This window comes from Lepidothrix coronata, unplaced genomic scaffold (genome assembly GCF_001604755.1).
Source record: "Lepidothrix coronata isolate B3197 unplaced genomic scaffold, Lepidothrix_coronata-1.0 Scaffold165, whole genome shotgun sequence".
Classification (NCBI taxonomy): domain Eukaryota; kingdom Metazoa; phylum Chordata; class Aves; order Passeriformes; family Pipridae; genus Lepidothrix; species Lepidothrix coronata.
The window spans coordinates 1,650,519-1,672,053 of NW_016690345.1; the positions used below are offsets into that span (position 1 = coordinate 1,650,519).

At 43.5% G+C, this 21,535-nt stretch overlaps 1 protein-coding gene and 1 long non-coding RNA gene across 10 annotated transcripts in view; one reads left to right on the forward strand and one right to left on the reverse strand.

Moving 5' to 3' along the window:
- CPS1 (carbamoyl-phosphate synthase 1) overlaps positions 1 to 21,535 on the forward strand; it is a 326,177-nt gene that overhangs the window by 246,580 nt on the left and 58,062 nt on the right. For all 9 annotated transcript variants that reach the window (XR_001877123.1, XR_001877125.1, XR_001877126.1 and 6 more), the window contains one exon: positions 20,115 to 20,190. The gene's annotated coding sequence lies outside the window, so the exon portion shown is untranslated. The remainder of the gene's footprint in view (positions 1 to 20,114; positions 20,191 to 21,535) is intronic.
- Positions 2,073 to 2,750, reverse strand: LOC108504481. The gene is made up of 3 exons (XR_001877133.1): positions 2,585 to 2,750; positions 2,340 to 2,428; positions 2,073 to 2,148 (listed from the first exon to the last, which is right to left on the reverse strand). It is a non-coding gene; the product is annotated as an uncharacterized LOC108504481 (long non-coding RNA).

Below are 21,535 nucleotides of genomic sequence, written 5' to 3' on the forward strand. Positions count from 1 at the left end.
ACCTACTTGGAGCTACATGGCTGGCAGGGTCGTCTTGCCATCAAACATTCGTGGCACCCATCATGAACCAGATGATTCCTTCTCTGGACTGGTCAGCACAAGATGAGTCCCACCACCACATCCCTGCCTCTGAAAGGAGCAGGTAAAGGTATCCTGGCAACTGAGGTGCTCAAGATGTATCACATTAAACCCTTATTAAAGCAGATTGCTTTTTCAAGCTGCTTTTTCAACCTTTAGCCTGATTGAGGCCCCACAAGACACATTTTTGGAACAGATTTCAGTCTTAGTGACCAAAGACAAATCCTACCTTTCTTTTTTGAAAAGAAGGCTAAATAATGTCAGCTAGAGGGGCAGCAGCAGCAGCAGTGTTATCTTTCTTCTCTTTTTATAGCCTAATGAAAAAGCATAAGAATGGTGCTTACAAATAATAGGGTTGACTCATAAGGGCTGACTGTATATGAGTCATAAGATGTGAGATTATTTTAGAGACTTGAAGAACACTCCAGAGGCTTGAAGTACACATACATGCACTGAGACTTGGGCTTGGGGGGTTATTTTTCAGAGCTGGAAGAAGAATGTTTGCTATGTATGTTGACATGTACCTGACATATAAAATAACATGTTTCTTGCTGTAGTGTATGAGACTTATAAGATTCAGTGGCCTTTCTAAAATATTCCCAGTCTCTGAGGGAATCCAGCATTAACCATACTTTCCACATTACTTGCTTGAGCTCGGGAGACTATAGCTGATGGCTGGTACAGTGGGAGCTGTAACTTTCTAAAGAAATCACCAGCTTTTGTAAGAGACAGTCAGGGAAAAGAGGGGTCCCAAAGCAACCACAGGGTTGGCCTGTGAATATCTCCAGTGTCATCCTGGTATTTTGCACTGGTTGAAGCCAGCTCTGCCATTTTGCTTTGAAAAACTAGGAAAGCCTGACTCAGAAATGTCTCCGCAGCACAGTTAAGCACCAAGTATCCCTGAGTGAGAGAATGTCTGCTTTAGCCTCTCTGACCAACCCTTGAGATCACTCACCTGTTCTGTTCAATCAGAAAAGAAAGATGTCACCTGCCTTCCCTCTGCCAAAGGTGCCCTTGCAATCAGGGGTGGAGGCACTAACCTGACATCCCCCTGGAGCAAGATTTGGGTTCACTGCTGGACCAGCCCTTGTTCCTGGCCAGGGGAACTTCATTGGTTTCCCAGGGAAGAGAAAGGGTTTTGCAGCTCTTTGTTATCATGTGCTGGCAAGGACAGGCAGTGTGATGGATTAACGAATAACCCTCCTTTAATGGGGCTGGAAGCTATCGATGATTTTCCCCTATACCTATATTGTTTTTCTGGGTTATAACCAAAGCTACTTTTTCCTTAAAATGAAGAAAGTTCTTGGGATTGCACCTGGCAACATTATTTTCCAATACTGTGATACGTAGTGGCATCTTGTGACATTAGTTTGCAACCTGGAGAATATAAAGACCTTAAAAGAACAGCTCCCAATAAAGTGAACAACACATCTGAATTGCAGGAACTCCTTAGTTCACAGGGAAAGATCTCTCTTTCCAGCTTGCTGGCCTCTTTTATTTGGCTGCACATAGCACAAATTGTAACTTTTGCATACATGTCCTTACTGCCCTTGAACTCTCATCTGTGCTCTATAAGTGCCAGTTACTGAAGATTAAAGTAAAGGAGCACATATTTGGCATACTTTTTATTTAAAATTCTTATTTTGATGTGCATCTTGTGCCCCATATGATTGTTTATCATATGTATGATTGGTTCTGAGAAATACCAGCAGATTCAAAAATGCTGGGGACAGATGAGTTTCTCCTCAGCCTACTCACTTTTTCAAAGTGTGGTCAGGTGAGGTGGAAGGGAAAATGCCAGTGTAGCTAGTTGGTCTTTTGAGCCACATCCCAGGTGATGGTCATTTCCCAGATGATGTTTGCCTGTTGGACTGTGCACATGCTTGGGTGGGAGAGGGACAGTCAGCATTTTCCTGCACCACCAAAACAGCTGATGTGAAGTCAGAGTTTGGAAGATTTTATTGGGAAACTTGCAGCCTGAAGACCCCCATCCTGCTAGATGTGGTTCCCAGTGTACTGGGATGTGTGTTCAAGCACTGATCACCTCTCCTCTCTGTGCTCTACTTGCAACTGTTTATCAAAAGGAATGTGAAGAGACTGTCATGAAGGCACGCTGGGCTATACATCATGGCTTTGCTGTGGCAAATATAAGCCACATTCATTGACTGGAGCACAGACAGCTGTTAACAGAAGGCTGAATTGTTCAGCAGCAGCAGACGCCAGGATTAAGTGTGAAATTTGGAAGCTGCCTCATAACTTACACAGGAACATTAACATGTGACATCAAAGGTTATTGGTATTGTCAGGCATGCATTCTCACAGTGAGGGTTCTTCGGGCAGGAGTTTCTTCCTGTAGAAAAATAGGAACACAGATTTGTGTAAATCTTTCCAAATCCATAGCCTGTTTTGAAGATACGGTCTGTCACTCCACTCTGTGGCATGCAGCCCTTATCCCAGCTTTAGTTGGGATTCACACAGCAATGCTTTTGGTCAGGTGGGTACATACCAGCTACAGATAGTTTTTTAAAGAACAAGGTGTCTTCTGAAACCCCTTGTGTGGTAAATTAACCCTTTCAGTCACATTCATGTCCAGCACCGGACTTGTCCACCAACTGCACGTCATATGCAGAAACCTGTGTTCAGACTGGGACTTAGCCAGCACCAGAGAGCTCAGCACACCTCAGCTAAATTTGTTACCTTCAGCTATAGATTGAGTTGCTTTGGTACAAGTGCACGTGTCACAGTGAACATATTCCCTGGCTCCAAGGTATCAGGGCACAGTGGGGCCCAGCAGAATGGAGCACACTCTGCATCCTGGACTGCTGATTCATGGGTAAGGAGGGAGCTTGGCTGCCCTGCTCTCAGCTGGGAAACCACCCTGGGATGATTATCCGAGAGGTTCAAATCCAGTTCCTGGTGTAGAAGTGCTTAGGGCACCTGCACAGCTGGGGTGAGATCCTCATTTGATAAGAAAATCCACATTATGTCTCTAGCACTGTTACTATAAACCACCATGAGGATCTGTTTACATGGGAGAAGGTAGGATGTAACAGGAAAATCCCTGTTTCGTTGAGGCTGCTTTTTGTTTTGTTTTCCATTTTGAAAATGACAAATATAATGTGTTAGATACTTTACAGGACACAAAAAGTAGCTTTCTATAGTAACTGTTGTTTGGAAAAGGTGACAGATATTAGATTCCAGTAATATAAAGTGCAGCAGTCCAGCAACTTGGTATCTGGAGCTTGGAATCACAGGTTCATTCCTTCTTACTTGTACCAAAATCAGTAAGCAAAGTCTGTATTAACAGTGTAACATAGGCTTGGCAAAAGATCCAGAATCTTGGTAGAAGTTAAAAAAAATGAATCAGAGTAAATCTATAAATCTCTTTTCCAGGAAAGAAGTAATTTTAATTGTTTCTGAACATGTACAGTGGGGATAGAGTGAACTATTCTGCTGTGGTCAAACTGGCACATAGTGAGGGTATATCTCAGCATGGTTCCTGGCCTCAGAGTGGAATTTGGTGTGAGAATTTGTCGATGTGCGATTGGGAGGGTTTTGAAACTGTGCCAGTCTGAGCTGGCTTCATTTTTTTCCCATCACGGACAAGTATTTTTTGCTGTAGTGTTTAACATACAAAACAGGGCTTTTCCCACCCCCTTTGAGAGGCACTGCAATAGCCCTGTGAGAAGTGAGTTGCAGGGTGGTTTTCCTGGTGTTTATCCTGTGTTTTGGCAGCATCAGAAGTTTTGATGAAACACTTTGTTGGACTCCTGAAGGTTTAAATGAGCTATTTCCTTAATTGGTAATGGGTGATGAAACCTCTCTTTTGGGAATGAAATATCACTTTTTTTTCAGTGTCCCAAATAATTGCAGTACAAGGGATTAGCAGTTAGTCTGATATATCCCCCCAAATCATCAGTCACTTTTTGCAGTTGACCAGTTTTCTAACACAAAGAGTAATCCAACTTTCCTATCTTTATGGTAGTTCTCTAGTCAGCTGCCTCCTCCTTAATGGTCCAGAATGTGCAGTTAAGCAGATTATGATATTGCAATGTGTAACTCATCATATGTTTTTTACTTTAAGACAGAGTTGCAAATGGATACGAGAAACACAGCTCATCTGAATGGCTTCTCTCAACCTCAGTAACTGTGTTTTACTGGACCAAAATTGGGTCACCACCTTCTGCATCTGCTGGAAGATGTTTGTTGTGTCTCAGGCACTATTCATCTCTCTCCAAATTTCCACTGAAAGCACATAATCCTTTGCTGCTTCTTTCGCTTTTATCCCTTTTCCATTATTATTCATAATCCCTTGACTGTCTCCTCTTTCTAAAGGACAAAGACTCTTTTAGATTGTATGAAGCTAGAAAGCAGAGCCACACATATCTTGTAGGTCTCACAGACACAGAAATGGTTCATGTCCCGTGGCCTGCATTGGACACAGTCTTGCAAGCAGTGACTTAAAAGACTTACCTGCTCATTGCTTAAAGCAGCTCTCAGTAGTCTCACAATATAGCAAACCATGAATCTACCATCTACATACACTTCATGTATTGTATGTGTGAAGTCATGCATGTGTCAGTAACCACGTATTTTCAAATCATAAGTTTTGTTTCTCCTCCTAGCAAATAGCTGTGCCTCCATATAATTTAATGAGGTGTTAACTGTCTTAACATAAATGAGCCCTGATAATACCAGACGGAAAGGGAGGTGAAATTTGAATAGACAAGCTTAGTGGGAAAACTGCAGGTGGTATAAACACAGGAGAGGACATGTGGCTCTGAGGGCCCTGTTAGATGTGCCTGTTTCCAGTTACCAGTGTCTGCTGCCAGCACATAGCTGGGAAAAAATATGAGGAAAATATATGAGGAAAAAATAGAGAGCAGGGAAAAAGAAAATTTATTCAAGTGGGATCTGATTGTGCTATGAAAGGAGGGTGCAGAGTTATCTCTTTGGAGAAATTTCCCCATCAGAAGTGACCTCTTTGTCCCACAGCTGATTCCCAGGACTCCTGCTTCCCACTTGCAGAGGCAAACTAAACATCTTTGATCCTGTGCAGGGCTTGACCATGCAAAAGAGGATCAGGCCTGCAGGAAATTCATTAAAGACTTGTCTCCTGCTTTTTATGAAGGGTCAAGAGAAAGGCAGCAAGAAAAATTCTTGCAAGGAGGAGAGGAAAGATTAGCCTCTTGCTTAGGGCAGCAGGCAGGGATCCTCCTCCTTGCTCCACAGCAACTTCTCAACATATGCCCTGGCACTTTCACCATCCCAGGCTACACTGCTGCCTATGTGGAGAGGTATTTGCCCCCTTCTTAGCTCCTGTTCTTTTTTGACATCAAGATATAAGGATAATTTGTCAGGTACACAACTGCTCCTTGTGTCAGGGAAAATTGAATTTACATGTTATGTGTACTAAACTTCATAGTATCTTACCTGTAAGGGAACTGTTGTCTTGTTTTCATTGCAAAATGTGACAGCCACAGATAGGTGAGACGTAACAAAACCTGGGAGCAAAAATATCTTTGGTATTTATCCAGGGTGTGAAGAAAACTGTGAACATCTGCATGTGAATTACAATAGATATGTCAGGTAGTGCTTTCTTTACCATGGTTTCCAGGAAATTGCAAGGCTGTTTTTAGTTGCTGATCATTTTGTCAGACTTTAATTGCTGAGGTTGATCTTCTCTACAAACACAGCTGCAGGGCTGGTATTGTAAAATTGCTATTATATTACCCAAGCTTGTTCACCTGTTTTTGAAAACAAGGCCTGGAGAATGCTACTTTGGTCTGTACATACTAAAAACCTTTTCCTGAGCAGTTTGAGCAGTGGTGACTGTTGCATTTAGCATGTGGCTTTGCCAACTTAGAATAGGCTTGACAAGGTGTTTGAGGAATGAATTTTGTACATGATGGAGAGACCTGTTGAGTTTAGCAGTGAAAAACCTCCACAGAGTTGAAAATCTTGGACCATGTGCCATTCCTTTCTATCCACTAGCAGTGACTGAGGGGTGCAGGATTCACTCCCACTGAGTGACTCTCTGTGGCTCCCTGGCCCAGGACCACAGTGCTGTGTCAGTGTTTGAGATTGCTGGAACTGTCTGCCCTAGGGGACACTTTCATTCCCCAGTGAGTTTGCATTTGTGCATCCTCCTTGTGTTTGCACAGGGCTGAGAGGGGACCTGTCCTGTTCAAATGCAGAGTGGATAGGGTGCCAGGAACATTAGGCTTTAGTGCTGGTGTTCTGTGACCTTTGAGCACATGATGTTGCAGTATTAATAATGATATTTGCCATGATTTGGAGCTCGTGCACAGAGTTACACTGGAATCAGCTTTCAGGAAAGCATCTATGGTGCTGAAGTGCCTTTTTACAACATCTGAGACTGGGAAAAAGTCTCTCCCAGCAACAGAACAGCATGTCACATGCAGATGGGTTCCTTTTATGCTCTATCAAATAGAAAAATGATTTGAAATATGCAGTGGATTTTGAATTACAGATGTCCAAAGCCTGCAGAAACCAATAAACCCCTCTCCATTACCACTGTGTATCATCAGACCAGAATGGTTTCTGATTCCCCAGAAATGTGTCCTGACTTGGTTACATTTCAAAGACATCAGAAAGTTGTCCAGATTTGCTGTCTTCTTGCTTCTGTTCATTATTGATTTCCTTGTTAACACTGAACTGAACTTTCTGAAGTGTTTGTCAGACTGGGTCCTAAGTGCTGCATGCCTGCAGTTGTATGAGTGGAATTAGGATAATTTCTGCCACATGCACACGGTTTACTTCTTCTGGTGGGCTGGTTGTTCCAGATCAGCTGGTTGAATTGAGCGGTGGCCACACCACTTCTGCAGCTGGAAACCTTCCTGAAAGAAGGAAAATGCAAATTTTAATCTAGGAACTGCTCTGTGGAGCAGGAGGAGGACTTTGCCTCAGAGGATTTTTATCTCAGGCTGTGACTACCTGGGCAGCCACCAAGAGTCTCCATTTCTCTAAAGAGAGACGATGAGAGAAAACTCCTCATCCCAGCTTTGTTTCCTCTTGTGAGGAAAGAGAGAGATAATTACTTTCTGGAAATAATGCAGCATGGTGATGCTGACCTGGTGTTATGGATCCTAAAGCTCTGAGCAACCTCGTAATAAATTGTTGCTGACCCTGTTTGAGCAGGGGTTGGGCTGGAGACCTCCTGAGGTCTCTTCCAGCCTGAATTATCCTATGATTACATGCAACACGCAACAGCTGCTGCAGAAATTTCTGGCACAGTTCACTCACCTTTTCTGCCACAAGCTTTGCGGACTGAGCTGGAGTGGTATTGAGGAGAGCTGGAATTGCATTGAGGAGAACTGGAATTGCAGGCAAGGTGTGAGGGACTTCCACCAGGTCCAGGATGTTCTGGCACCCAGAGCCACAGGATCATCCTGCAGACTGTGGTGGCTTTTCAGCCTCTAGTGCTGGGTTTATGGCAGAGGCGGAGGAAGCATGAGAAGAGAGTGATGCTTCATGTCCTAGATGGTAATGGGTTTACCCTTTGCTACAATCCCTTCTTCACTTCCCTCTCAGGCTGGTCAGGTTTGATCTGCTAATTTGTAATGCAGCTGTGTTAGTCTGCACACTGTGATTGTTACCTGTGATTAAACCCTGAAGGAATAGTACAGCTGGGAAATATGGGGTGCTGGAATCCTCTGGTGTGAGTAACAGGTAAAAGTTGACTTGTTCAGGAGCAAATCAGTTTGGATATTTGTCACCATTGCTGAATATTAAATTCTGGCTCTGTGCCTGCAGTTTATTCTTTCTTTTAGTCCCTGTTCATCTTCCCTCTTTCCCCCTTTTTATTATTTTTCAGATGCCTAAATGAGAGGCTTTGCAAAATGCACAATGTGTTTTCCTTATGTTTCTGCCCAGGATAAGAATAAATTATACCTTAAACTTGGGAATACTACATCTGTCATTAGTTGTAAAGCGGCCTTGAAGAATTTTGCCTTGGCAAGCCTAATTGCTGATAACTACTCCTTTTATGCAAATCTGGGTGCATGTGGGACTGCTTATGTGGTGGTGGGCTCAGCAGAGGCCCAGCTGTGGCGGGCAGGGTGGTTTCCCAGGCACTGCTCTGCATTGCAATATGATGCCCCAGGAAGCTGGTTTTTGAAGGATCGTTAGTTTAGATATCTGCAAACAAACCGTGTGATATTGGATCCAATCCTGAGGAGAAAACCTGTTAATTTAAGAACTCAAGTTAGTCTTCTGTATTTATTTTTAAATAGAAGGAAATTGCCTTTTGAGCTGTTGTTGCTTTTTTTGCCTGGCTCCCTTGTCTTGGACAGGAAGCACAACCACAGTGTGATCATGCTGCCTGCTAGCTTGACTTATGGGACTCTCACTGAATTACTGCCCCATCTTACCTGCTTCTCGCTTACCGTAGAAGCAGTTAATGCTTGGCAAAAGCTGGAATTATAAAGTCCTAAGGCTGCTGTCCCCATCCTTGGCCTCCAGATGTGGCTGTGGTGCTGAGTGAGTGACCTCACAGCCACTAAGCTGCAATAGCCTGTGTGTACCTTGCAGGAAATAAGGTGACTCCCTCTTTGTGCTCCTGCAGCAAAGGAGCAACTGCTAAATGGGTGGTAGCTGGGAAGGACATTAATATAAGACTGTGTGTTTTTCTGAGCATCATATAGAGCAGCCTATCCTTGCTTTAAGGCTTTGCTTGGAGCATATTCACATCTCTGGGAATCTGACCACTCAGCAGTCGTAGAGACAGATACTGTCACACCAACGACTCTGAGCCTAATGCGCAAACTGTGCACTAGCTGAGGTTTGCACTCCTGCAAATGGAGTGATTATAGAGCACAGTGGGGGTCAGTGCAGCGTGGGAAGCATATGTTCAAATGCTACATGGCTAACAGTACAAATTGTAGTACCTGGCTTACCTGGAAAGGTCAGCAAGCAGTGCAGCTGGGTGGCTATCTTGTGGTTGGAATGGCTTTCTCTCTGCAGCCCATTGTCAGAGGCTGATTTCAGCACATTCCCTCCGGTGGGGCTGGGACTCAGTAGACTTTTCCTTGTTTTGTTCCAGGGTACAATGAGGTCCTGAGTCCCAGTGTGACACATTAGGCAGAGATGCAGGGCCCAGCAGTTAAATTATGTAGGCCCCAGGACAGCTCGAGTTCTCTAAGTCTTTGTTTTCGGCTTGTTAACAATGAACAGTTGAGTAGTTATTTGTTATTTGTGCAGAAGGGGCACTTCCCTGGGTGCTGGTGCATGAGAGTCCTCAAGCTGGGAGGTGTGATAAAGAGCAGGGATGCCCCATTCATGAGAGAACTGGGTATGTGCTCTTGGAGAGGAGGGAGCTTAGCCCTGTCAGCTTGGGAGCGTGTCCTTCATCATGGCCCTGCTGGGAGGGCTGCTGAGCAAAGCTTTCCTGCGCTGTGACCCTTTTCAGCTAGGTGTAAGCTGGAGTACAACAAAAAGTTCAACACTGTGCTGCAAATCCATGTGGAGCAGCTGCTCCCTGGGAGGGAGGTGAGGAGCTCACAGAGGGAGCCTGAAATCAAGTATCATCTAGACATTTTTATTTAAATCCGAGACACAGTGTATTAAACCCTTTAAAAATACATCAGGAGGGAGGCTTTCCTTTCTTTTTACAAGTGATGGGGTCACTTTCCTTGAAAGGTATGCTGCCATTGTGATGGAGTCAAGGTAACATTGACCAGGATGTGAGCTATGAGCTCACATATCTGGGACTTTTTATTGGGTGGCATCACTTGCATTACCACCAGCTAGTAAAAGCAGAGGCAGTATTTTGTTGCTGTGGTGTAAGATTGGCAGGTACAGTTATCACTGCCATAGACTGTTGTCCTCTCATTTATGTGGTTATGGTCAGGGCCCTCCTACCATGGCACAGATTTCACTTTCTGAAGAAAAAATAGGGCTTTAATTGCATCATTCAGAGTATGCAAGGACCATATCAACCTGGAGAATTCCTGCTGGTTCCCACTCCATTTTCATCACCCCTACTGCTGTGAGCTCAGGTTTGCTGTCACAAACACATATGATACCACATCAAAAACCAAAAATACAAACAACGCATCTTACTTTTTCTTGGCTCTTTACATCCTTCTGAAGAGATATTTTTTCCTGCCTGTTTATGGCCCAGTTTTATGAACACTATAGGACAGTCTTGCTGCACAACAGTGTGACATGCTGGATATGGATGGAGAGGACAGGCTCCTTCATCTGGCCGTGTCAGAAGGATCTCTGTAATGTGAAGCTACAGCCTGAAGAAACTGTTTGCTGAAGGGTGGAGGGTAGGGTGACTGGGTTATTTATTATTTCCTAGCTTGAGATTTTTGTGGCCTCTCCTGAAGGAAGGGTAATGGGAGCAAATCTTTGGCCTGACCATATACTGGATCTTCTTATGCTTTCATGATCAGTGATGTTGGGTTGCCTCCACTTCACATGCCTGTGGAGAGATGTGCCGAAATGTCTGATTTGCCACTTCTGGGTGCTTTGTGCTTTCTGAAGTCACTTTCTTCTAAGGGATGTCTGGTGAGAAATACAGGAACAGATATAGTCTGAGATCACCAGTGATTTAGGAAGATTTTGGTTTACATTCACTCTACGGCACAGTGGGATCCAGCATAGTTTGCTATGCATGTGTTTTGCAGCTGAGCCCTGCAGTGCCTTTGTACTGGGCTGCACACAAACCTACCACAGGAGAGAGGGCCTGCCCTGCTCCTGCACAGACAGGACATATGTGAAAGGAATAAATGTCTGCAGGTCGTCTTCTCCTCCTCGCAGTGCTCTGCCCACTGGACCCAGCAAACTCTTGGGCCTTTGATTGGTTCTCTCTAGTACCAGAAAACATAAAGGCAGTATAGCCCCACACATCACCAGTTAAATGAGGAGCCCTTGTCTCTGACCATCATTCTGATCCCAGCACTTTGTGAGTTCGGGGCACTGATTTATGTCTTACTCTGAGAACGTGAAAGGTGCAGGCCCTACCACTGCACTGTTCCGTCTCCTGGGTATCATACGGTGTCTCTGGCTTCTTAGGAAGCAAGATGCACACAGCTTAAAGCATGCCTGTGCCAAACAGAAAGAAAAGGTGATAGTGGGGTCATTTCTGTGAACCCTGCTAATGAACTAATTATTGCCTTCCTGTAATAACAGTGGAGTACCACTGTGCTTCAAATCTCAGGGACAAAAATTCCCTGAAAGGAAGATTTTAATAGGGACAGTAGAATATGACACATTTTACAGTAATTCTCTCTCAAATTGTTCCAGATGTAAATATTACATGGCTAGCCCATATTATTCACCTAGGGGTCTTTATTATGGACTGGCAAGACTCAGAGTAGACTAGGAATAGTTACCAGGGTTATACCCATTGCGGAATAATTATACCTATTCTACAGATGAGAAATATAGATATATGAAGGTATTATCTTACTTGTTTCACTTAATAAATGTTCTGAGGTTTGGGAAGTTTGTGATCCTTGCTCTTCCCAGCAATACCTCCTTCATATCCGTGGTACACAGACATACCAAGCATTTTGCCTGGAGAATACAGGAGATCAATAAGGAAAAATGGAGTTCTTTAAACTTGCTGACTAGGGATGCTGTCTCAGTGTTACCTGGCAGAACTCAGGGCCATCAGATATCTTGGCTAGCCAGTTTCTAGCAAAATAAGGAGAATATTTTTTTTTCTTTTATGAATAAGAACATGTTTAGTAGTGAAAATGCGAGAACCCAGGGAGATTTTGGAGGGACAGCCCTCATGGTTTAGGCTACAGAACAATTTGGCAAAGGAATAAAGTTCTTTCATAAGGAAGAAAATTTTCTTGCAGAATCTTTTTCTGCAGCACTTCTCATGCTTTGCTCTAGAGAAGCTGGTGTGTACTGGCTCCATCAGGAGTTTGGGTCTTTCAAATCCTTTCGTGGTTGTCCTTACGGCCCATTATAAGCTTGCCTCGAGGAGATCATTGCATGGCATACACTGAAGTGTTACTCTAAAATTTTGCATTTAATATTGTTAAAGACCTCTGCAAAATAAAAACAGAAAGGAGAGTGCATCTAGTCTGTCCCTGATAACTTCTTTGACTTGCAGGAGTTTTGGGAAGGCTACTGCAGGATGCTGGAACTAAACCCGTGGTTTAAAAGTCCTAGTGTATATATTGATTTTTCCTGTTCAGGCCGTTGAGGTTCAGACAAGGAGGCAAGGGAAGTGTGAGAACAGCCACGGCATGCCCGTGAAAGTGGCTCCTATGTTTCAGCATGGTAGATCACCACAATCCTTGCTCATAGCTTAGTCCTTTTTCCTTCACTGTGCTTAGTGAAGAGAATCATACAAGCAAGACAGAGGAAAAATTGCCCGTAATGTTTCAGCCCCATGACTACATTAGTGCACGTAATAATCTGGAAACAAATATGACTGTAGACATCTCCCATAGTCACAGGCAATATTGAACAAGCCATCTACTTAACAGGGACTGTACATCTCAAACTGCTGCAGCAGCGTGGGTGACTGGGTTCTTACTATGTATATAAATTTGCAAGTGTGCAGTAGGTTGTAAAATTTATGAGCACTTTAGCCCTTATAAATTTTATCAAGTGTGACCTTTAAAACCAAAGGTTGTCATAAGTATTACATGCAGATTTTCATTATTATTAACCCTCTGCTCACCCTTTGCCTTAAGGGGGGGAAAAGAGAGAAAATAAACCCCAAAGAAAAGGGAAAGAGAAGATTTAGTTCATTGGATGAAAGTAGTGAAATCACTTTCAGGTGTACAGATTGGCAGACAAAGGCCTCGTAGTAAAGATGATATAATCCAGATGGGAGGACTTTGGAGGAATATATTCCCATTAAATTCTAACCACCTAAATGCAGCATTGCCAAAACAGAATATGTATCAAATAAGTCTCTGTTTCCTCAACTAGATTGAAATTTAATGGTTTTCGTGCCAGAATTTAACTCAGTTAAGATTGTAAGTTACAGTTCTGTTGAAATACGCTGGACTGACATTCTGAGAAAGGAATAGGCAACTGGAACCTTGAATTGGCGTCTCTGAGCTCCTTTTTCCTTTTTTACATGTTTTGGCTGTTGTCCAGGGGAGGCATGTCAAAGCATGTGCAGGGCTGGAGCATGCCTGGGACCAGGGGAGGGTGAGGCTGTGCAAAGCCACGTTTCAGGGAAGAGCAGCTTTACAGACCTACAGGGGCCTGGGAGAGTCACAGGGAGACACAGGATGTTTGGTTATCACAGGCTTCTTGGCCTAGTAAAGCGTATCCTGGTGCAGTGTAAGGATATCCATGCTCCACTGCAGCCTTTGGACCGGTCCTCATTACTGTCAGTGCATGGTATGTTCTCACTTCTGTCTTTTCTTCTCTCCTTCCATGCTTTCTTTTTTTTGTCACGGAGTGAAGCGCTTTTTTCTCTTTCTTTTTTTTAAAAAAGGAATAACTGCTGTTAGGATTATGTCCTATTACTTAAAGTGCTTGTTCTGCTACATGTACACGCAAATTTAATTATATTGGCCATATGAAAGATGCATGAAGGTTCACTTTTGGGAAATATGCCAAAGAGATCTTCTCAATGTCGAGCTGTTTGATGAAAGCTTGTGCATGGTAATTGAATTACTGATCAAGTACTGTATCAATGAAATAATCTTGGTAAATTCTGTGTACTTAAGTAACTCTAGCCTCGAGGCTGTGGTAAATGGAGTAACCCTGTTATTGATTTTTTTCATTGAATATGCATATCTTATACTTCCTAATAAGACTGTCCTTTCCTAGCTATTTCTGTGTCCTTCAGAACTGAGATTTTTCTTTCAATCACTCGTGGAAGATTATCTTGTCACTGCTTGTACTAGGAATTTCTTCTGTGTCTTTCTTGAGGCCCCTTTGCTGCCTTCTTCCTCAGCCGTGGGGAATCCTGCAGCAATGCCAGTCTGCTCCCCTTCCCTCTCCTGTGGCCCTTGCAAGACAGGAAAAGTAGGACGTTCTCTTTCTATGCTCATTACTTTACAAACAAAAGTACTTGATCTAACTATGCTGGAGTTTTGTGGGAAGTTCATTTGCATCTTCTCTGCTCCTTCTTTCTGATCTATCCATCCCTATCTACCCTTCATATTGTCAGGACTTAAGGTTAAAAGAGTGGGGGATGACAATAGCAAATATAATCCATCCCTGGTGTGTCCCGGGGACCCCAAGAAGTGTTTATATCAAGATCCTGTTAATATTATGGATTCAAAGTTAATCGCTTGTCTTTCCCCTCCTTGTATGTTTTTTTCTCCTCTCTAGTAGGGTGCTCCATAGGTAAGCTCTGGTTCAAGGGGTTCTTCACAATATTGCTATCAAATTGCAGAAAAAAACTGGTTAAGAAATAGAGTCATCTTTGGATCATCATCTGCTACAGCTGTTGAAGATGCTTCAAGACAGCGTAGGATGGAAAATATAGTAACCCGTAACACAGTAACACCGTGAATATGTGGTGCCACCACGTATCTGTAGGGACATGGATGGTATGTAGTGCACGGGCTTGAGTAGAAGTTATTTTTGCAGACCTTTATTTTGGAGTCACTCTGGATTCCAAAGTGAGATCTGAGCATGTACTTCCCACTCTTCCTAATGCAAAGCTTTTTACTTTCCCCATGTCAGTACTAGAGATGACTTACAGTACAGATAGCGATAATATAAATGACTGAAAAAGATCATTCAAACTTGGTTTTGGATATAGACATTGTATATAAACTCCTATGGTATGGCATCAGCAAGAAGCACAGTCTGAAAAACTGACCAAAACCTTCTGTCCTGAAATGCATGTTTTATGAAATGCACTTAGTCAATACCTTTAGGTATTTTAGAGAATGAAGATTTTCAAAAAAATTTCTGGCTTGCTTGAAAATATTCATTGTTCCCTGCATTATGTTACAAGTTGGATCTGACATGCTCCTTTAGCAGCTCCAGTCTCTGGTGGCCTGTTCCAGTGATTCCTTCACACATTCAGGAAGTTTTCCAGGGAAATTGAACCCCAGCATTGTGCTCGAGAGCTCCAGCAGGCAGAACCTGGCTTTGTTCAGCTGGAGAAACTGCACTTGGGGGTGAATTAAGAAGCTGGATCGGACACAACCGATGTGTGGGGAATTGAGCAACCGCTGTTCAGATTTCATGGACATGAGAGCCACTGACAACTGAAGGAAATTCCTTGGGGAACAGTATCTCCTGGCAAGAGCTAAGCAGGTCTTGAACTGGGTAGCCTGGCACACGAGGGAGGAATAGCGGTGGACAGATGTGATGAGACCTCTGCTGAGCATGTACTGCTCTATTCATGGGAGAATCTCACCCCTCACTTTAAATGTTGCCAGTGTGTCTTTTCTGGCAGCTGCAGCTACAAAAGCTGGAAGGACAGTTTTTACTCTTCTCCAGGATCTTATCATTGTATGTCCTTTGCTTTGGTGCCTTTATTTATTTTATTTAGTTAAAGAAAAGGGAAAAGAAATATTAAAATCAGAAATCATCTGGCATTAATATGTTTCCACTTGATGCTTGTGTCAACATGGAGAACTTCAATGCACAACTTCTGCTAGCAAGAAGAGTACATTGTTTCCCACTTTTTGTTCTTATTACAGAATCACAGAATATGCTGAGTTGGAAGGGATCCACAAGGATCATTGAGTCCAACCCTTAGCCCTGCACAGGACCATCCCCAAGAGTCACACCCTGTGCCTGAGAGTGTCATCCAAACACTTCTTGAACTCTGTCAGACTTGGTACTGTGACCACTGCCCTGGGGAGCCTGTTCCAGCTCCTAACAACCCTCTGGGTGAAGAGCCTCTTCCTAATAGCCAGCCTAAACCTCCCCTGACACAATTTCAGGCCATTCCCTCGGGTTCTGTACTGGTCACCACAGAGCAGAGATCAGTGCCTGCCCCTCCTCTTCCCCTCACAAGGAAGTTGTAACTGCAGTGAGGTCTCCCCTCAGTCTCCTCTTCTCCAGGCTGAACAGACCAAGTGCCCTCAGTCGCTCCTCACATGGCTTCCTCTCAAGGCCCATCACCATCTTTGTTTTCCTCCTTTGGATGCTCTCTAATGGGTTAACATCTTTTTTATACTTCAGTGCCCAGAAGTGCCACAATATTCCAGGTGAGGCTGCCCCAGGTCAGAGCAGAGCAGGACAATCCCCTCCCTCAACTGGCTGGTGATGCTTTGCCTGATGCCCCCCAGGACATGGTTGGCCCTCCTGGCTGCCAGGGCACTGCTGACTCATGGCCAACTGGCCATCGACCAGGACCCCCAGGTCCTTTTCCTTGGCACTGCTTTCCAGCACCTCATTCCCCAGTCTGTCCATACATCAGAGGTTGCCCCATCCAGATGCAGAATCCGGCCCTTCCCCTTGTTGAACTTCCCGTGGTTGGTGATTGCCCACCCCTCTAATTTGTTGAGGTCCCTCTGCAGGGCCTCCCTGCCTTCGAGGGAGTCAACAGCTCCTCCCAGTTTTGTGTCATCTGCAAACTTGCTCAGTGTCCCTTCCAGTCCTGCGTCCAAGTCATTTGTGAGATGCTGAAGAGCACAGGGCCCAAGATGGAGCCCTGCAGAACCCCATAGTGACAGGTGGCCAGTCTGATGTCACCCCAGTCACTATTACCCTCTGTGCCTGGCCTGTGAGCCAATTGCTCACCCACCACATGATGTGTTTATCCAGCTCTGGGCTGGACATTTTGTGCAGAAGGATCCTGTGAGAGTCACTATTGAAAGCTTTACTGAAATCTCAAAAGGATTACATCAGCTGGCTTCCTGTGATCAGCTTGGTGGGTTACCTTGTCAGAGAAGGAAATCAGGTTTGATATGCAGGACTCTCCTCTCATGAAGCCTTGCTGGCTGTGACTGATGACAGTGTTGTCTTTGAGGTGTTTTTCAATATGTCCCAGAATAATCTTCTCCATAACTTTACTGGGTACTAAAGTCAGACTGACAGGCCTGTAGTTTCTGGAGTCCTCCTTCTCACCCTTCTTGAAAATCAGGACAACATTAGCCAGCTTCCAGTCAGCTGCGACCTCTCTGGATTCCCAAGACTGCTCAAAAAACATGGAGAGAGGTTGTGCAATGATATCAGCAGCTCTTTGAGGATTCTGGGATGAATCCCATCAGGCCCCATAGGTTTGTAGGCATCCAGCTGGAGCAGCAGGTCCCACACAATTTCAGGGTTGACTGAGAGTTGATCATTCTCACAGTCATGGTCCTCCAGCTTAGGGCACTGAGACCCCTTGGTCCATCATCCGTGTTGAAGACAGAGGCAAAGAAAGCATTAAACACCTGTGCCTTGTCTCTGTCCCTGTCTGTGAGGTGACCAACCCCATCCTGTAACAAGCTGATGATATTTTTACACTGCCTCTTACCATTAATACACTTGAAAAATCTCCTTTATTGTCCCCCATATTTCTGGCAGCTTCAACTCCAGTTGAGCTTCGGCCGCATAAATTTTCTCCCTACAATAGCAAGCTGCATCTCTGAATTCTTCCCATGTCACTTGGCCTTGCTACCACTGGGCATACACCATCCTTTTTTTCCTTATTGCTTCTCTTATTTCCAAGAGAAGGTCCCTGCTTAGCCAAGCTGGCCTTCTGCATCACCTGGTTGACTTCCAACATTTGGGAATGTGCCAAACATCACCTCCTGCTCCTGTGCCCTCAGGAGGTGATGTTTGAAAAGTGACCAGCACTGATGCACCCCAGCACATGCAAAAACATTTTTCCAGGGCATCTTACTTACTAATTCCCTGGGCAGCCTGAAGTCTGCTCTCCTCATGTCCAGACTTGAGGTTTTGCTGGCACTTTTCCTCCTGTCAACAGGGATTTTAAACTCAATCATTTCGTGGTTGCTGTGGCCAAGACAGCTGTGAATCTCCATTTCTCTCATGAGATCCACTCTGTTGAAAAACAGCTGATCAAGGAGGACATTTTTCTGAGTCGGCTCCCTTACAGCCTGGTCCATAAGGTTGTCATCCATCTATTTTATGGTTAGGGCTGATGTGTGAAACAGTGGAAAAAGAAATATTTGATTTTTTTTAACTCAAATGTCCCTAAAAAAGAGACACCAGAAATAATGTATCTTTGCTGGTAAACTGAACCAAAATGATGTAAATACCTCCGAACGTGAGGTTTTAGATCTACCAAACTGAATGCTCTAACTGTTCATTCTTTGGTGTTTAAGGTGAGAAAAAAACAGAGTTTGACATTTTGCTCATAAAACTAACATCCCATTTCTTGTCACTGATAGCAGGTGGTGCAAGAACTTAAAAATCAAACTCTTCTTTCCCAGAAACCCTTCTCTGAGGCCTTCTGTCTCAATGCAATCAAACTATAGTTTAATTCACCTCCTTTTAAAAAAAAATTGTTTCCTGCTAAATAGAGCAGTCAAAGGAAGTGGGAAAAAAAACAACTGGTTTGGGCTTTATTGTAGAACTTATCACACTCTGTCTACTCTTATAATTTATTTTTGTTTTTGTCCAAATTTTCAGTGTGTTTAGTTATGTGCTCAGGTCAGGGCATAGCCAGGCCAGAACCTGTGATGTCACTTTGAGTGTGGATCATCACACCTTTGCTGCACAGCGCTCTGGGAGTGTCTTGTCTCACCTTCCTTAACAAGGGTGCAGGTCTAGGCCTCCTGAGCATCCACTGGTACAATCCTCTCCCTGCTTCCATGGACTTTTAACAAGTCCCTGTTTTCCCCCAGTGCTTTGGTCTCCCGAGCATACAACACTCGGATCTCCTGTGAGGGATCAAGGCTGTATTTTCACAGCCGCCAGCACCGCACAGACCTGCTCCATCACCAGCATTTCTAAGAACTGTGACAGCAGCATTATATATTAATAAAATGAAAGGATTTCAGGCCAGATTTTGGTCCTGTAGGGCTTGGTAAGGATGCCTGACCTCAGTGGAGCAGCAACTCACAGCAGCTGAGGGCATGACCTATCTCTCTGCACTTTCACTCTCTGCTGTATTAACTTGATTCAGAGAGGCAATGATTATGGTTTGGGGTCTGTTATCTAAATGTGAGGCAGAGGACAACAGCAAGGATGCATTTATGGTTAATTTTATACAGTGCCTTGACCAATGAAAATTTGAAGTCTGTTGCCCCTTGTAATTGATGTACAGACTCTCTCAGACCTTTAAAATCAGGAATGTTCTTCTGTGATTACAAAGGGCAGTAAGAAAGTGGATTAAATTTCTTAAAGATTCTACTGGTGTTCTATATTTTACTTTTCTAGTTTAATTAATGTATTTAGTCAAAAAGACTTGTAAAAGCAATCCTTGAAATGTTTTCCAAAGCATATATAAACGTTTAAGAAACAAAAATAAAAGAACCTGGACCTTATGATGTAATGTCCAAGATGTTTTAACTCTGAAAGAGTATTTGAAAAAGCAAGGCCTTTTAAAATTCTGTGTTAGCAAGGTAATCCATGGCAATTACAACTACAGAAGATATTGAGCTACTCACACACATCGGTGCTTTACTCAGCAAAATGCAGCAAATGAGACCACTTCAGCTTCCAGAGCTCTTATGAATGCTAACTGTGTTGTTTTAAAAAAAATAAATAAGCAGGAGTAGGAGCATTGTTTGGTCAGAATGGTGAACATTTGGGCTGTCCCTCGGAGTGGTTGCTGATGCAAAGTCCAAGCAGAGGTAACAGGTGAATTTAGGGAAGGGAAGCTATCATTAGTGGTTTCATTTAACATGGAGATTAATACCCTCATTTTCTATTCCTTTCTCATGAAATTAAAACTGTTATAAAATCAAATAATCTGTTTTTAAGAGATGAAAAAGTAGTGGAGTTCAGTGAAGTTCAGGGCGCATATAAGCATAAAAGAGGAGGTGGTGAATATCTCAGAGTAATGTGCAGAAGGACATGGTGTAGTACAGACAGAGGAAAGCATTTATTGGTTTCTTGACCCTAGATCTGACTCAGTAGAAATGTCTTGGCTAAATATGTGCTTGCTTGTGTGTATGTGTTTTTAATTAAATCTTTTCTGATTTTATCCCTCCTTGCAGTTGTTAATCAAAGACTGTTATCACTGGAAAAATGGAGGTCAGTGACTTAAGAGCATCTTGCAAAAAAAATTTGGAGGTGAGTGAAATTAAATGGATATCTGAACCAGAATTTTTTCCTATATGGACTGAAAACTGAAAACTCATGAGGTTACCTGTAGCCATGTTAGGGATTTTCCAAAGCAGCAGGATCCATAATGTTGGGAACAGACATAGAATTTGAGGGCTCTGTGACAACTCATGGAGATTGTCCTTGGTATTGGGGCTCCATTGTGCAATCCCATTCCCTGGGCCTGAAAGCTTTTGTCTCTATTCTCTGATTTACCAGTGAGATCACCTGATTAAAGAGCCAAATGGTTTTCTTTCAACTGAGTGAATCTTAAATACTTGGAGCTAGGCTGAGCTTCAGGTCCTGCTGGCTCAGAGGTTACAAGGACAAAAAATGAGAGAATATATTGTCAGCTGGATTGGGGCAGAGCAAAGGTTCCTGTCTGGACAGCAGCTCTCCGGGGTCAGAGATGAGGAAATTGTGACTTTGTGGAAAGTCATGAGTGGGAGACTGTGATCCAAAGCCCTTTCTGCTGGCTAAAGGCTGCAGAATCTGAGTGATGTTGCATCCATCTGGGATGTAAATTGCTACTGGAAAAAAAAATACTGTGCCTCTTAGAGAATGCTAAAGGCAAGCGTAAAAATGAGTAAAGGTAATCAGTAATTTAGCAAGAGTTTAGTGAGAGATGAGCACTGTGGGGTGGACCCAAAGGTGCCTGGGTTCTGGCCTCTAACCCCAGCCAGTATATTCCTTCAGGAGAGTCCCCCTGCCCTGCAGCAACATCTCTCCGGTCTCACTCCCTTACACTATCCTCTTTTACCCAGAGCTACTTTTTGGGAAGAAAAGAAATTAATTCTTCAAGCAGAAAGCCAAAATGTCGAGCCATTTCAGAGTTTGTACTGTGTTGTATAGGAGGATTACTGCTGGGTGTATGTCACCAACTGATGTTTATGCTTTGTTTTTAAATTTGGTTTTCTGTGTGTGTGAGCAAGCTGTGACTGTTGGGTTGTTGGCTTTGGGCTACAGCTTTGGGAGACAGGGGCCTCTGTGAGCAGGGGGTGTGCTTGCTGTTCTGGATATAGTTTGTTTTTAAGAAGAAATTATCCTCAGGAGAGCCAAGAACGGGTGTGGACTGAATTTTCTTCAATAAAAGATTTGCTTGCATGCAGTTGAAACTGTATGAGTTGATATATTCATGTGACACCTTCATGTCTGCATGAAGGCTGCCCTGCTGTATTTCTGTTCTGGGAACTGTGTCTGCTACTAGCTGGAAGAAAGACAGTACTGATAATAAAAAAATATATGAAACTGGCTTAAATGAGGTCAGGCTTAGCCTATAAATTCAGATATGAATTAAAAGCAAAATTTTGAGTAT